The sequence below is a fragment of the Ranitomeya variabilis genome, chromosome 8 (genome assembly GCF_051348905.1).
Source record: "Ranitomeya variabilis isolate aRanVar5 chromosome 8, aRanVar5.hap1, whole genome shotgun sequence".
Classification (NCBI taxonomy): Eukaryota; Metazoa; Chordata; class Amphibia; order Anura; family Dendrobatidae; genus Ranitomeya; species Ranitomeya variabilis.
The window spans coordinates 190,001,525-190,018,320 of NC_135239.1; the positions used below are offsets into that span (position 1 = coordinate 190,001,525).

At 45.8% G+C, this 16,796-nt stretch overlaps 1 long non-coding RNA gene across 1 annotated transcript; it reads left to right on the forward strand.

Moving 5' to 3' along the window:
* The first annotated feature begins 194 nt into the window (after positions 1–194).
* Positions 195–10,139, forward strand: LOC143788103 (uncharacterized). The gene is made up of 5 exons (XR_013218559.1): positions 195–351; positions 429–450; positions 3,776–3,793; positions 5,801–5,872; positions 9,931–10,139. It is a non-coding gene; the product is annotated as an uncharacterized LOC143788103 (long non-coding RNA).
* The last annotated feature ends 6,657 nt before the right edge of the window (positions 10,140–16,796 follow it).

Here is a 16,796-nt window from a genome sequence, read left to right on the forward strand (position 1 = left end):
GCGAGAATCACGTCCGTGTCTCGCATGTAGAACCCAAGCTCTGGTGTCTGCACTCAGGAGCGGAGCTGTGCAGCTCCATGTGTTCCTATGCGGCCGCACGCTCCGCTCCTCAGTGGCGGCTCCACAGCTTGGTTTCCACATGCGAGATACGGACGTGTGACTCGCATGTGGAAATGAGCCCTTAGGGTCCCTATCATGCCGATCTTTATGGCAATCACCGATATTAATTCCATTTTTTTTTAAGATCAGCATTGAAAATAATCTGTTAAATCCCAGCTCAGGAATAGAGAAGTCATTCTGCGATCTGGTGCCACATTGCAGACATGGGCTGCGGGCCATCAGCTGTCACTGGTAAGACGGACTGGAGACATATTTTCTTATATAATTCTATTAGAATGACAAGTATCTGAGACTTTTGTTTCTTTTAGTTGCAAGAGAAGCTGGAGACTGGTAAGATCAGATATTTTATTACTTTATATTATACCATGCTATAGTTTATTCCTTTTCTTCTGTTACTAGTATTACTGCAGTATATACAGATTATAATGACAGTTTTTATGCCGCACGTGATATGTGTTGTGTGGATCCATCAGACGGCACACATAACAGTATATATGCGCCTGATTCATTATGGCATTCGTACTTTATGTCTATTTTTTCTTTTTTTTTAATTTGCTCATTATTCTCCTTTTATTTGGCTTTTTTTAAAGTTTAGATTCTTTGTTCTCGTTTTTTTTCCACTCCCGCCACTGTCAGTGGGGTTCACAGTCTCCCGATGTTTTTGACTAATTTGACTTTTTAAAAAGTTACAAAATTTTAGCACAAATTTACCCCCCCCCCCCCTCCCCCTTGGTGACAAAAATTTGGTGACATTTTAATGGAACATGCAACTTTTTGAGCTGAAAAGTTAAAGGCAAAAATAAAAGATGCGTGGGTGCCGTTTTGAAGACTGTGGCGTAAAAACTTCAATGAGTACCGCAAGACTAATAAAGAAAAGTTACTACAAAAATATCATAAAAGAAAAGATGAATCGGACCTCATAGGGCTTTCTTAGAACTCCAGTGATATAATAGTTTTCCGATTACAAACTTGTTGATGGTTTCCTATTACAACTAAGAGAATTATGAGTTCAGCTCTGAAGTACAATGAGTTATAAGGCTATGTGCACACATGTTTTAAGACTGGAAATGCCTGAAAAATCTGTCAAAAACCTTTCAAAAGAATAAACGTTCAGGAAAAAGACGCTTCAGAAAAAAATAAAACTCCAGAGTTTCCTGATTTGTCTTATGCTTGAAAAACTCATCGGGTTCCGCTGAGAATAAGGCTGGGGTCACACTTGGCGTAAGACAATACGCCACGTATTATACGTCCGTACTACGGCCGTAATACGGAGAAATGTTCCCAAAATAGTGATCCGTAGTCAGGGTGTGTCAGCGTATTTTGCGCATGGCATCCTCCGTATGTAATCCGTATGGCATCCGTACTGCGAGATTTTCGCGCAGGCTTGCAAAACCGACATCTAATGGATTTATGTGCTCAAATGATCGGGAAAACATATATACAGTATATATATATATATATATGTCATTGAGACACATATATATATATTCTGTATTTAGATTTCATTCAGCGCGATATCTGTGAAAAGCCGGTAATTCAATTGCCGGCTTCTCATTTCTCCTGCTCAAACCCGACAGGATATGACACATGGTTTACATACAGTAAACCATCTCATATCCCCATTTTTTTTGCATATTCCACACTACTAATGTTAGTAGTGTGTATGTGCAAAATTTTAGCGCTGTAGCTGCTAAAATAAAGGGTTAAAAGGCGGAAAAAATTGGCGTGGGCTCCCGCGCAATTTTCTCCGCCAGCGTGGTAAAGCCAGTGACTGAGGGCAGATATTAATAGCCAGGAGAGGGTCCATGGTTATTGGCCCCCCCGTGGCTAAAAACATCTGCCCCCAGCCACCCCAGAAAAGGCACATCTGGAAGATGCGCCTATTCTGGCACTTGGCCACTCTCTTCCCACTCCCTGTAGCGGTGGGATATGGGGTAATGAAGGGTTAATGTCACCTTGCTATTGTAAGGTGACATTAAGCCAGATTAATAATGGAGAGGCGTCAATTATGACACCTATCCATTATTAATCCAATTGTATGAAAGGGTTAAAACACACACACACACACATGATTTAAAAGTATTTTAATGAAATAAACACAGCGGTTGTTTCAGTATTTTATTGCTCTCTCAATCCATCAGCAACACCCTCGCTTGGCAAAATAATAAACGCACAAGATACATACCCTCAGCTGAACCGTCACGTCCCACGAAGTAATCCATCTGAAGGGGTTAAAATATTTTACAAGCAGGAGCCCTGCAAATGCAGCTGTGTGCTCCGTGCCTGTAATCCCCGGCGAATGAAGGAAATGTAGGTCATTGACCTACATTTCCTTCAGTCGCGGTGATGCGCCCCCTGGTGGATGTCCTCATATGACCTGGAGCGTGGGAAAAAGTTCCCAGGCTGCAGTTCATGAGAACATCCAGCAGGGGCGCATCACCGCGACTCAATGTAAGTACAGATCCAGCTTTCCTTTCAGCACCCGGGGATTACAGGCACGAGCGAGTGGTTTATCGCAGCTCGTGCCTGTAATATTAGTTAACCCCTTCAGATGGATTACCTCGTTGGACGTGACAGTTCAGCTGAGGGTATGTATCTTGTGCGTTTATTATTTTTCCAAGCGAGGGTGTTGCTGATGGATTGAGAGAGCAATAAATTATTAAAACAACCGCTGTGTTTATTTCATTAAAATACTTTTAAATCATGTGTGTGTGTGTTTTTTAACCCTTTCATACAATTGTATTAATAGTGGATAGGTGACATAATTGACGCCTCTCCATTATTAATCTGGCTTAATGTCACCTTCCAATAGCAAGGTGGCATTAACCCTTCATTACCCCATATCCCACCGCTACACGGGAGTGGGAAGAGAGTGGCCAAGTGCCACAATAGGCGCATCTTCCAGATGTGCCTTTTCTGGGGTGGCTGGGGGCAGATGTTTTTAGCCACGGGGGGCCAATAACCATGGACCCTCTCCTGGCTATTAATATCTGCCCTCAGTCACTGGCTTTACCACTCTGGCGGAGAAAATTGCGCGGGAGCCCACGCCAATTTTTTCCGCCATTTAACCCTTTATTTTAGCAGCTACAGCGCTGAAATTTTGCACATACACACTACTAACATTAGTAGTGCGGAATATGCAAAAAAAAAGGGGATATGAGATGGTTTACTGTATGTAAACCATGTCTCATATCATGTCGGGTTTGTGCAGGAGAAATGAAAAGCCGGCAATTGAATTACCGACTTTTCACTAACACCGCTGCGTATTTCTCGCAAGTCACACTGCTGGTCCGTGTGGAATCCGTATTTTTCTCGCCCCCATAGACTTTCATTGGCGATTTTTTGCGCAATACGCTGACAAACGCAGCATGCTGCGATTTTGTACGGCCGTAGAAAGCCGTATAATACTGAACCGTAATATACGGCTAATAGGAGCAGCCCCATTGAGAATAATTGTGCCGTATGTAATGCGAGTTTTACGGACGTAGTTTCTGCGCTCTTACGTCCGTAAAACACGCATGTGTGACCCCGGCCTTAGACGTTGTGTGCACAAAGCCTAACTCTGGATCAGGGGATGATTGATGTAAGATTGATGTATTATTCTATCATGGAGTGACGCTATGCCAATATTTATTTTTATTCTCTTTACATTTAGGGATGACAGTGAAGGCAGGTAGGCTCCGATATTATTTATGTACTTATGGAGAATTGTGCCATAATATAAAGGGTTATTCTCATTTCATTAACGAAGCACTCCTCCTCCTCTTCCTCCTCCTCCTCCCATCAAAGTTTTTATCCTCTTAATATATTGCAGTCATCATATTATACAGCACTGTGTACCTACAATTGCTCATTTTGCCTTTCTACCCAGATGATTCTTCTCTGTTCCATTAGTTCTATGACATCACGTGATTAATAACTGACTAGCTGAATCCTTCCAAGCTCTATGTAGAAATAGAAGGTCAATTTTCCATGTATGAGTCATGAATCACTGCAAAAGTCTCTGATGGGGAAGAGGGAGCAGCTGGGTCATGAGTTAAGGAGGAGGATGATAAAGTCAGGGACAAGAGACTTCCTGTTTCTACATAAAGCAGAGAAAAGAGAAGAATTATCTGGGTAGAAAGGTAAAATGAGCAATTGTACGTACACAGTGCTATATAATATAATAACTGAAACATATTAAGAGGATAAAAACTTTGATGGAAGGAGGAGAGCTTCTTTAAGTGATGGCAGTGCTGTAGTAAAACAATAAAGGGGTCACAGTGCTGCACTACCTACATTGTGAGGATCTTTGGGGGTGCCTGAGGTCAGCGCGCCACCAATCAGTCACAAGGGTGAATTACTCAACCAGGCGGATGGCACAGAGCTTTGTGCGGTATCACTGTCACGTGGCTGTCGGGTGAGATCACATAACAGGCACCTGACCCCGCCGTCAGGACTATCAGACTGGACTTCGCACCATTACAGGATCCCTGACATCACTGATTTGCAGATTTAAATTTTCTCTTAGTTTTTTTTTTTTGGTTTGTCCCTTTTACTTTTTTCTTTTAAAATAGGAATTGATATATATAAAATATGTGATTTCCATTTTTGCGAGTTTTGCTCTGTGCCCAGGAAGCAGCAAATTTGCCACATTTGAAGCATTCAGATGCAGGGAGGTAGTGCAGCATAACGGCATGTCACATCCCAGTGCTGCGTTGTCACCACTCTGTAGTCCAAAGATACATTTAGGAAAACATTAATTATTATATAAGGTCTCTGAAAAGATCTTCTGTCCCCATAATCCCCTGCTCCATGTTACAGCTATTAGCCCAGGAACAAAAAGGGTATGTAGAATTTGCATTGGCACAGCACCATCTAGTGGTTATGTGATGTAAATGAACAGATAGATCTCATACTTGTAATGATATGGTGTTTTTTTTTTTCCTGTTTTTTTTTTTTTAATTGAAATACATGTATTCTGGGCTCAGCAATTATTTTTGCAGTTGGGTTTCATAACAAATTTTGCACCGTCTGACTTCTACAGCCTCTGTGTTGCACTATCTTTTGCTGGCTGCAGAATATGTTATCTGAGAAGCTGTCAGTGAGCTCCTTCTGATGGTCTAATGGAGGAGTTTCTTATTCTTGTATCTATTTTTTTTTTTCTTTTAAGGGGTCTTCTCAGCTGATTTATGACAACATACCACTGAAACGGGTTGTCCAGGAGTTTTACATTGATGGCCTATCCTTGGGTCTAGGATAGATCATCAATATCTGATCGGTGGTGGAGTGACACCCCATTCCTGCACCGATCAGCTGTAGCCGGTGCTGGCGACATCCGGAAGTGCTCAGTTGTGGAGCTGCACAGCACAACTCCATTAACTGTATAGTGGCTGTCTAGCCCCCATTTATAAGACACTGATGACCTAAGGATCGGCCATCAATGTAAAGGTCCCAGACCGCCCATTTAAAAGTTCAATGTGCAGGGAACCAAGAGCCTGTAAAGGCCAAACCGTGCAAAAAGTTTATTTAAACCTTATTGCAAAAATTAATTGTATCCCCAAATACATTAATTTAAGTAAAGGAAGCACAATGTCCCCAAAGGTGAAGAACCTGAGAATATATTTTGCATTTTAAATGGAAATATCTTATTATTTGTGATGGGATTATTTAGCTTTTCATCTTTCTGAAAATGACCCAGGCCCCCAACTCAGACCACCCATGTATCCCAGGAAGCAGAAGTGGATGACGACGTGCAGGAAGAGGTGAATAGGTAAGACGGGGCTTGGGAATATTTCCTATGGTCCTGGTCTAATAATAATATACTGCTATTTATTTCTGAACAATTGGATGTGGATTCCAGATTAATGGATTATATTGGATGTAATAAAATAATTACCTGGTATCTTATATTGTGCGATGTCTTCATAGGCTGGGGGTCCGCAGAGACACGGGTCGTACGGCCGAAGATCACTGCCTACCGCCGATATATCTCAGCATAATGCAAAGAGCAATCTTTGGCCGCACGACCTGTGTAGCCCAAGCTTAAAGAGTCACAAGACAAACCAGACATATTGGGCCCCGTTCACATCTCCCCATATCATCTTCCTGTGACATAAGGCTCCAATTTATTCCCCTGTAAAGCTATGGCATGTGTCACCCATATGCCCCGATTAAAAATTGAAAAAGGTATATTGCGGAATTAAAGGCGATGTCCGGTGGCGTAACTAGAATCATCCCATGGACCCCATTGCAAAATTTGGACATCAGCCTTGATAGCGTTCTAGACCCATGTAATAATGTCCCCATTATGGCACCTTCCCGTATTAATATCCCCCGTCCGGGGCTTTTCATCCCCTTTCTAATGTCCCCCATCCTGGCCCCTTCCTGTAATAATGTCCCCTGCCTAGGCCCCTTTCAGTAATAATGTCCCCTGCCTAGGCCCCCATCATGTAATTTTGTCTATCATCCTAGGCTCCTTCCTGGTATAATGTCCCCCATCCCGGCGCCTTCCTGTAATAATGTCTCCGAACCTGGGCCCCTTTCTGTAATAATGTCCCCTGCCTAGGCCCCCATCCTGTAATTATGTCTCTCATCCTAGGCCCCCTCCTGGTATAATGACCTTCATTCTGTTACAATGTCCCCTATCCTGGGCCTCTTCCTGTAATAAAGTCCCCTGTCCTCGCCTTTTTTGCCCCTTTCTGTAATAATGCCCCCAATCTTGGTTTCTTCCTGTAACAATATATGCTATCCTGGTATAATTTCCCCCATCATGGGCACCTTCTTTGTATAATGTCCCCATGCTATAACAATTTCCTTCATCATGGGCCCTTTCCTGATGAAATGTCCCCCATCCTGGGCCCCTTTCTGGTGAAATGTCCCCCATCCTGAGACCCTTCTTGGAAAAATGTCCCCCATCCTGAGACCCTTCCTGAAAAAATGTCCCCCAACCTGGGAACCTTCCTGATATAATGTCCCCCATCCTAGTCTCTTACTGTAACAATATACGCCATCCTGGTATCATTTTCCCCATCATGGGCCCCTTCTTTGTACAATGTTTCCCATGCCATAACAATGTTTCCCATCCTTGGACACTTCCTGGTGAAATGTCACCATCTTGGTGAAATGTCCCCTATTGTTTGCCCCTTCCTGGTGAAATGTCCCCTTCCTGGTGAAATGTCCCCATCCTGGTGAAATGTCCCCATCCTGGTGAAATATCCCTCCTCCTTTGCCCCTTCCTGGTGAAATGCTAATTTTGACGTTCTTTTCCAACACTGTAAAAAAAAAACCTGACCCTTCTTACCTTTCTCGGCTCCCACAACATACGGTGTCCTCTTCTGTAGCCTGCAGCTGATTCGGCGTGCCCATGACGTCACTGCCATGTGCCGCTTATGACGGGCACACTGACGACAGCTGCCCCCTCTGATTGGCCTGTGGCATATATTGCATTTTCAGGGAGCTGACAGGTCCCGGGGCAGCGATACACTTCAGCTGAATGTGTGTCCTTGGACGCACATCCAGGTGGAATAGGCTCTTGTGTCAGCGGACCCACCTCCTGCACAGGGCCGGTCACGGTTGCAGCCTCTCCCTCTGCACCCGCGAGAAAAACAGCTATGTCCACAAAGCCTTAAAGGGGCATAATCATCCTGCACATTTATAGGGTAAGATGAATGTATGATTGATGAGGGTCTCCCTGGTGGGACATATCAGGATTAGGTCCCCAGCGTGCTAGGCTGTCAGAGGAAAGGTGAATGTGTGTGTTCATTCATTTTTATAGGAATGCCAAAAATTCCACGCCACTAGGGCTTCATCCCCTATACATCACATTATTGTGCCTATACTCGTATTAACAATATCTTGTTCTTGTCTTTATTATACATGCCAACAATAGGACCAGCGGTAAGAGAGGTGTCCCATACCATCAGCATTACCGTATAACCTGGGCTTTACATATCATTCCCTTTAGAAGTCATCACTTATCAATAATATGTCATTATTTATCTGGTGTAAATTCTGCTTTTACCCCAGAATCGGGAGTTTTTTTTTCTTTTGTTCCTGCACCTTTCCGTTCCAGATATATGGACCCTCTTCCCTTTATAAGATTCTTAACTTGTTAGCCAAGGGGGTGTGGTCCTCAAGAAAACTCCCATAGAGAAGAGTTGAGGATCATGCCCATGGCACTATCATTTACAATGAACAGAGCAGACCCCTGGCATGCACGAGACACCTCCATTCAGGAGGGGCTGCAGAGCCCCTTTTCTCAGGATCGCTGGGGGTCCTAGTGGTCAGACCTCAGGGATGATCACATTATCCTCTATCACATCTAAAGGGAGTATATTAGCAGGTTTGGCTATGTAATCAGAGAGCAGCATAATACAGGGGCAGAGACCCGGATCCCAGTGAGGTGTCACTTACTGGACTGCCTGGTGTAGTTTTTATAGAATCCCTGTTTTCTCTGCTGCAGATCTAGCAGAGCTCAGAATGCTGAGCCTTGTATAACCCCGCCCACACCGCTGATTGGCAGATTTCTGTGTACTTTGTCAGCAAGCTGACAATCAGTGAGAGGGGTGGGGTTACACAGATTAGCAGGACTGCTTGGCACGTGACACCTAGTCCTGCAGTGAGAATTTTCTGCTGATAAAACACTGATTGTAGTAACTTTACTACAGTAATCCAATAAGTGATAGATCACTGGAATAACGCTCTATGCCTCTGCAGCATGCTGATATCAGATTAAATAGCAAAAGCCTGCTGACAGATTCCCTTTAACCCTTCATCAGAAGCTACGCTATTGGGTCGGGTAGGTTGCCGCAATATATCAGTATGGATACAGCGCATTGTCCAGGCTGGATACAGCTGTATCCACTTCTTAGTGACGGTACGCGTGTCCACCGCTCAGCCCCGTGGAGGAGGCTTTTACAGATGCCGGAGTTAGACTCTGCAGGGTCACAATTAGAGAGGATCGTGGGGAATTAGGAGAAGCCATAGACCCCTGAGAGAAGGGACTGCTGCCTTTCACCAGTTCACAGCCTGGATCAGCCCCGTTGCCTTTATTGATTACCATGATGCCGGAGGAGGACGCTGCTGGATTTAACTAGACCCCAATACAGACCTAGTACTGACAACTATTATTATGACCACAGTGAGGAGGGCTCATTCAGACACATACGATTTTGGCGTACGAGCGCTCTCCATGATTTTCACAATTAGCAATCGTACCTGTGATAGTCATTGGGGCCATTCATGTGTACGATTTTTTCCTTGGATCGAGAAGTCCACAGAAAATCGTGGAGACACGTCCGGTTCTGATCCGAGGATCGAATGAAAAAAAAATAGAGAATTCAAGTCAATGGGTCCATAAAAAAAAAATCGAATGACATCCGAGTGCGGTCCCATTTTCACAGACTGTCAGAATGGAAACGGTGGAGAAAAATTAGCTTGTAAATTTTGCCACGTACAAGAAAATGGGATGACACTCATACCACACTGCGATCAGAATAACTGGACCATTTTTCTCGTACGTGAAAAAAAAAAATCATACGTCTGAACGAACCTTTATAGTGACATAGTCCAAAAAATGATAGAAGGGTTATTCTCATGTGTGATCTTCAGGAGCGTACATTAATGTGAAGAAAAAAAAAGAAATTTTTAGAATTTACCAAATGGCTGCAATGAAACAAAAGGTGAAAAATTGAAAGGGGTCTGATTACTTTCCGTACCCACTGTATATGAATGTGAGGGTTGATACCTAGAGAGGTTTTATTATTAGCGTCTTTATTATTTGCGTTATTATTCTTGTTTTTTATTATATTTATTATTATTATTTTGCAGATAAAGCAGAAACTTAGAAAGTAAACACATGAAAATATTTGAAGATTTGAAAGAAGCCGAAAGGACGGGAGTTTAATGCACTTTTTAAGACGAGCAATGGACTACTGAGAGCTAAAGATTCATTTTATTTATTCTTAACTTCTCTAATAAAAAAACATAATTTCTTAGTAGAATTATTGCTGCGTTAATCAGTTTTACTCATTTAGGATGTCTAAAGAGGTATAAAATTTGATGCTGTGATTATCCAAAGTGTAATGGTGCAATAGGGTTCCATCCTAAACCATGAAAATCAGTAACGGGGATCCCAATGTCGAGGTCGTACTGGAACTTTACGCACTTCATATACCGTAATTATTCCCTGGAAAGTGTAAAATGTCACAGGCTATACAGTAAACTCTTTGCCTAAGAAGCCGGCCACCAAAGTGGCTGGTTACCGTGGTGATCAGCAGTAAACTTTATAATTAAAAATGTTGAGATTGGAGAGGATTTTGTAATAAGAGGTACATTACAAGCACTTTGTAATTTTACCCATATAATAAGACAAGAAAACCCATTTATATGTGCAGTGTCATATCTTTCAACCATCCCAGGGCCAGAGAGGGACAGTCCTGAATTTGGGAAGCTGTCCCAGAAGGTGAAGGATATATCCTGGCTTTAGCTTCATCTGCATCTGCAAGACAGAGATAGAGCTGGATATTACGGTGGAGCGGGGAGCCATGAGATACCTGTGCCACCATTCAATCTGTGTAGAGAATGAAGGCCAACAAGGATCTTTACACCATATGATATTTACAGGTTATGTGACTAGGCGGCAAAGACTGTGGTGCAGGACACACAGACAAGGGGTGTTTGTGGGGTATTATACTGTGGGGGCATCATACTGTGTGAGGGGGAATGTACTGTGGGGGCATCATACTGTGTGAGGGGAATGTAATGTGGGGACATCATACTGTGTGTGGGGGAATGTACTGTGGGGACATGATACTGTGTGAGGGGGAATGTACTGTGGGGACATGATACTGTGTGAGGGGGAATGTACTGTGGGGACATGATACTGTGTGAGGGGGAATGTACTGTGGGGAAATCATACTGCGTGAGGGGGGATGTACAGTGGGGAAATCATACTGTGTGAGGGGGAATGTACTGTGGGGGCATCATACTGTGTGAGGGGGAATGTACTGTGGGGGCATCATACTGAGGGGGAATGTACTGTGGGGGCATCATACTGAGGGGGAATGTACTGTGGGGACATCATACTGTGTGAGGGGGAATGTACTGTGGGGGCATGATACTTTGTGATGGGGAATGTACTGTGGGGACATGATACTGTGTGAGGGGGAATGTACTGTGGGGATATCATACTGTGTGAGGGGGGATGTACTGTGGGGGCATCATACTGTGTGAGGGGGAATGTACTGTGGGGATATCATACTGTGTGAGGGGGAATGTACTGTGGGGGCATCATACTGTGTGAGGGGGAATGTACTGTGGGGGCATCATACTGTGTGAGGGGGAATGTACTGTGGGGGCATCATACTGTGTGAGGGGGAATGTACTGTGGGGGCATCATACTGTGTGAGGGGGAATGTACTGTGGGGGCATCATACTGTGTGAGGGGGAATGTACTGTGGGGACATGATACTTTGTGATAGGGAATGTACTGTGGGGACATGATACTGTGTGAGGGGGAATGTACTGTGGGGGCATCATACTGTGTGAGGAGGAATGTACTGTGGGGATATGATACTTTGTGATAGGGAATGTACTGTGGGGACATGATACTGTGTGAGGGGGAATGTACTGTGGGGGCATCATACTGTGTGAGGGGAATGTAATGTGGGGACATCATACTGTGTGAGGGGGAATGTACTGTGGGGATATCATACTGTGTGAGGGGGAATGTACTGTGGAGGTATCATACTGTGTGAGGGGGAATGTACTGTGGGGGCATCATACTGTGTGAGGGGGAATGTACTGTGGGGGCATCATACTGTGTGAGGGGAAATGTACTGTGGGGGCATCATACTGTGTGAGGGGGAATGTACTGTGGGGGCATCATACTGTGTGAGGGGAATGTAATGTGGGGACATCATACTGTGTGAGGGGGAATGTACTGTGGGGACATGATACTGTGTGAGGGGGAATGTACTGTGGGGACATGATACTGTGTGAGGGGGAATGTACTGTGGGGAAATCATACTGCGTGAGGGGGGATGTACAGTGGGGAAATCATACTGTGTGAGGGGGAATGTACTGTGGGGGCATCATACTGTGTGAGGGGGAATGTACTGTGGGGGCATGATACTTTGTGATGGGGAATGTACTGTGGGGACATGATACTGTGTGAGGGGGAATGTACTGTGGGGATATCATACTGTGTGAGGGGGGATGTACTGTGGGGGCATCATACTGTGTGAGGGGGAATGTACTGTGGGGATATCATACTGTGTGAGGGGGAATGTACTGTGGGGGCATCATACTGTGTGAGGGGGAATGTACTGTGGGGGCATCATACTGTGTGAGGGGGAATGTACTGTGGGGGCATCATACTGTGTGAGGGGGAATGTACTGTGGGGGCATCATACTGTGTGAGGGGGAATGTACTGTGGGGGCATCATACTGTGTGAGGGGGAATGTACTGTGGGGACATGATACTGTGTGAGGGGGAATGTACTGTGGGGGCATCATACTGTGTGAGGAGGAATGTACTGTGGGGATATGATACTTTGTGATAGGGAATGTACTGTGGGGACATGATACTGTGTGAGGGGGAATGTACTGTGGGGGCATCATACTGTGTGAGGGGAATGTAATGTGGGGACATCATACTGTGTGAGGGGGAATGTACTGTGGGGATATCATACTGTGTGAGGGGGAATGTACTGTGGAGGTATCATACTGTGTGAGGGGGAATGTACTGTGGGGGCATCATACTGTGTGAGGGGGAATGTACTGTGGGGGCATCATACTGTGTGAGGGGAAATGTACTGTGGGGGCATCATACTGTGTGAGGGGGAATGTACTGTGGGGGCATCATACTGTGTGAGGGGAATGTAATGTGGGGACATCATACTGTGTGAGGGGGAATGTACTGTGGGGATATCATACTGTGTGAGGGGGAATGTAATGTGGGGACATCATACTGTGTGAGGGGGAATGTAATGTGGGGACATCATACTGTGTGAGGGGGAATGTACTGTGGGGACATCATACTGTGTGAGGGGGAATGTACTGTGGGGACATCATACTGTGTGAGGGGGAATGTACTGTGGGGGCATCATACTGTGTGAGGGGGAATGTACTGTGGGGGCATCATACTGTGTGAGGGGGAATGTACTGTGGGGGCATGATACTTTGTGATAGGGAATGTACTGTGGGGACATCATACTGTGTGAGGGGGAATGTACTGTGGGGACATCATACTGTGTGAGGAGGAATGTACTGTGGGGGCATCATACTGAGGGGGAATGTACTGTGGGGGCATCATACTGAGAGGGGAGGAATGTACTGCGGGGACATCATACTGTGTGAGGGGGAATGTACTGTGGGGGCATCATACTGTGTGAGGGGGAATGCAATGTGGGGACATCATAATGTGTGTGTGGGGGAATGTACTGTGGGGACATCATACTGTGTGAGGGGGAATGTAATGTGGGGACATCATACTGTGTGAGGAGGAATGTACTGTGGGGACATCATACTGTGTGAGGGGGAATGTTCTGTGGGGACATCATACTGTGTGTGGGGGAATGTAATGTGGGGAAATCATACTGTGTGAGGGGGAATGTACTGTGGGGACATCATACTGTGTGAGGGGGAATGTACTGTGGGGACATCATACTGTGTGAGGGGGAATGTACTGTGGGGACATCATACTGTGTGAGGGGGAATGTACTGTGGGGACATCATACTGTGTTAGGGGGAATGTACTGTGGGGACATCATACTGTGTGAGGGGGAATGTACTGTGGGGACATCATACTGTGTGAGGGGGAATGTACTGTGGGGACATCATACTGTGTGAAGGGGAATGTACTGTGGGGACATCATACTGTGTGAGGGGGAATGTACTGTGGGGACATCATACTGTGTTAGGGGGAATGTACTGTGGGGACATCATACTGTGTGAGGGGGAATGTACTGTGGGGAAATCATACTGCGTGAGGGGGGATGTACAGTGGGGAAATCATACTGTGTGAGGGGGAATGTACTGTGGGGAAATCATACTGTGTGAGGGGGAATGTACTGTGGGGACATCATACTGTGTTAGGGGGAATGTACTGTGGGGACATGATACTGTGTGAGGAGGAATGTACTGTGGGGACATCATACTGTGTGAGGGGTAATGTACTGTGGGGAAATCATACTGTGTGAGGGGGAATGTACTGTGGGGACATGATACTTTGTGATAGGGAATGTACTGTGGGGACATGATACTGTGTGAGGGGGAATGTACTGTGGGGGCATCATACTGTGTGAGGAGGAATGTACTGTGGGGACATGATACTTTGTGATAGGGAATGTACTGTGGGGACATGATACTGTGTGACGGGGAATGTACTGTGGGGGCATCATACTGTGTGAGGGGAATGTAATGTGGGGACATCATACTGTGTGAGGGGGAATGTACTGTGGGGGCATCATACTGTGTGAGGGGAATGTAATGTGGGGACATCATACTGTGTGAGGGGGAATGTACTGTGGGGATATCATACTGTGTGAGGGGGAATGTACTGTGGAGGTATCATACTGTGTGAGGGGGAATGTACTGTGGGGGCATCATACTGTGTGAGGGGGAATGTACTGTGGGGGCATCATACTGTGTGAGGGGGAATGTACTGTGGGGGCATCATACTGTGTGAGGGGAATGTAATGTGGGGACATCATACTGTGTGAGGGGGAATGTACTGTGGGGATATCATACTGTGTGAGGGGGAATGTAATGTGGGGACATCATACTGTGTGAGGGGGAATGTAATGTGGGGACATCATACTGTGTGAGGGGGAATGTACTGTGGGGACATCATACTGTGTGAGGGGGAATGTACTGTGGGGACATCATACTGTGTGAGGGGGAATGTACTGTGGGGACATCATACTGTGTGAGGAGGAATGTACTGTGGGGGCATCATACTGAGGGGGAATGTACTGTGGGGGCATCATACTGAGAGGGGAGGAATGTACTGCGGGGACATCATACTGTGTGAGGGGGAATGTACTGTGGGGGCATCATACTGTGTGAGGGGGAATGCAATGTGGGGACATCATACTGTGTGTGTGGGGGAATGTACTGTGGGGACATCTTACTGTGTGAGGGGGAATGTACTGTGGGGACATCATACTGTGTGAGGGGGAATGTTCTGTGGGGACATCATACTGTGTGTGGGGGAATGTAATGTGGGGAAATCATACTGTGTGAGGGGGAATGTACTGTGGGGACATCATACTGTGTGAGGGGGAATGTACTGTGGGGACATCATACTGTGTGAGGGGGAATGTACTGTGGGGACATCATACTGTGTGAGGGGGAATGTACTGTGGGGACATCATACTGTGTGAGGGGGAATGTACTGTGGGGACATCATACTGTGTGAGGGGGAATGTACTGTGGGGACATCATACTGTGTTAGGGGGAATGTACTGTGGGGAAATCATACTGTGTGAGGGGGAATGTACTGTGGGGAAATCATACTGTGTGAGGGGGAATGTACTGTGGGGACATCATACTGTGTTAGGGGGAATGTACTGTGGGGACATCATACTGTGTGAGGGGGAATGTACTGTGGGGACATGATACTGTGTGAGGAGGAATGTACTGTGGGGACATCATACTGTGTGAGGGGGAATGTACTGTGGGGAAATCATACTGTGTGAGGGGGAATGTACTGTGGGGAAATCATACTGTGTGAGGGGGAATGTACTGTGGGGAAATCATACTGTGTGAGGGGGAATGTACTGTGGGGACATCATACTGTGTGAGGGGGAATGTACTGTGGGGAAATCATACTGTGTGAGGGGGAATGTACTGTGGGGGCATCATACTGTGTGAGGGGGAATGTACTGTGGGGAAATCATAGTGTGTGAGGGGGAATGTACTGTGGGGAAATCATACTGTGTGAGGGGGAATGTACTGTGGGACATCATACTGTGTGAGGGGGAATGTACTGTGGGGGCATCATACTGTGTGAGGGGGAATGTACTGTGGGGGCATCATACTGTGTGAGGGGGAATGTACTGTGGGGAAATCATAGTGTGTGAGGGGGAATGTACTGTGGGGAAATCATACTGTGTGAGGGGGAATGTACTGTGGGACATCATACTGTGTGAGGGGGAATGTACTGTGGGGGCATCATACTGTGTGAGGGGGAATGTACTGTGGGGAAATCATACTGTGTGAGGGGGAATGTACTGTGGGGACATGATACTGTGTGAGGGGGAATGTACTGTGGGGAAATCATACTGTGTGAGGGGGAATGTACTGTGGGACATCATACTGTGTGAGGGGGAATGTACTGTGGGGACATGATACTGTGTGAGGGGGAATGTACTGTGGGGACATGATACAGTGTGAGGGGAATGTACTGTGGGACATCATACTGTGTGAGGGGGAATGTACTGTGGGGACATGATACTGTGTGAGGGGGAATGTACTGTGGGGAAATCATACTGTGTGAGGGGGAATGTACTGTGGGGTCATCATACAGTGTGAGGGGGAATATACTGTGGGGGCATCATACTGAGTGAGGGGGAATGTACTGTGGGGGCATCATACTGTGTGAGGGGGAATGTACTGTGGGGACATCATACTGTGTGTGAGGGGGAATGTACTGTGGGGACATGATACAGTGTGAGGGGAATGTACTGTGG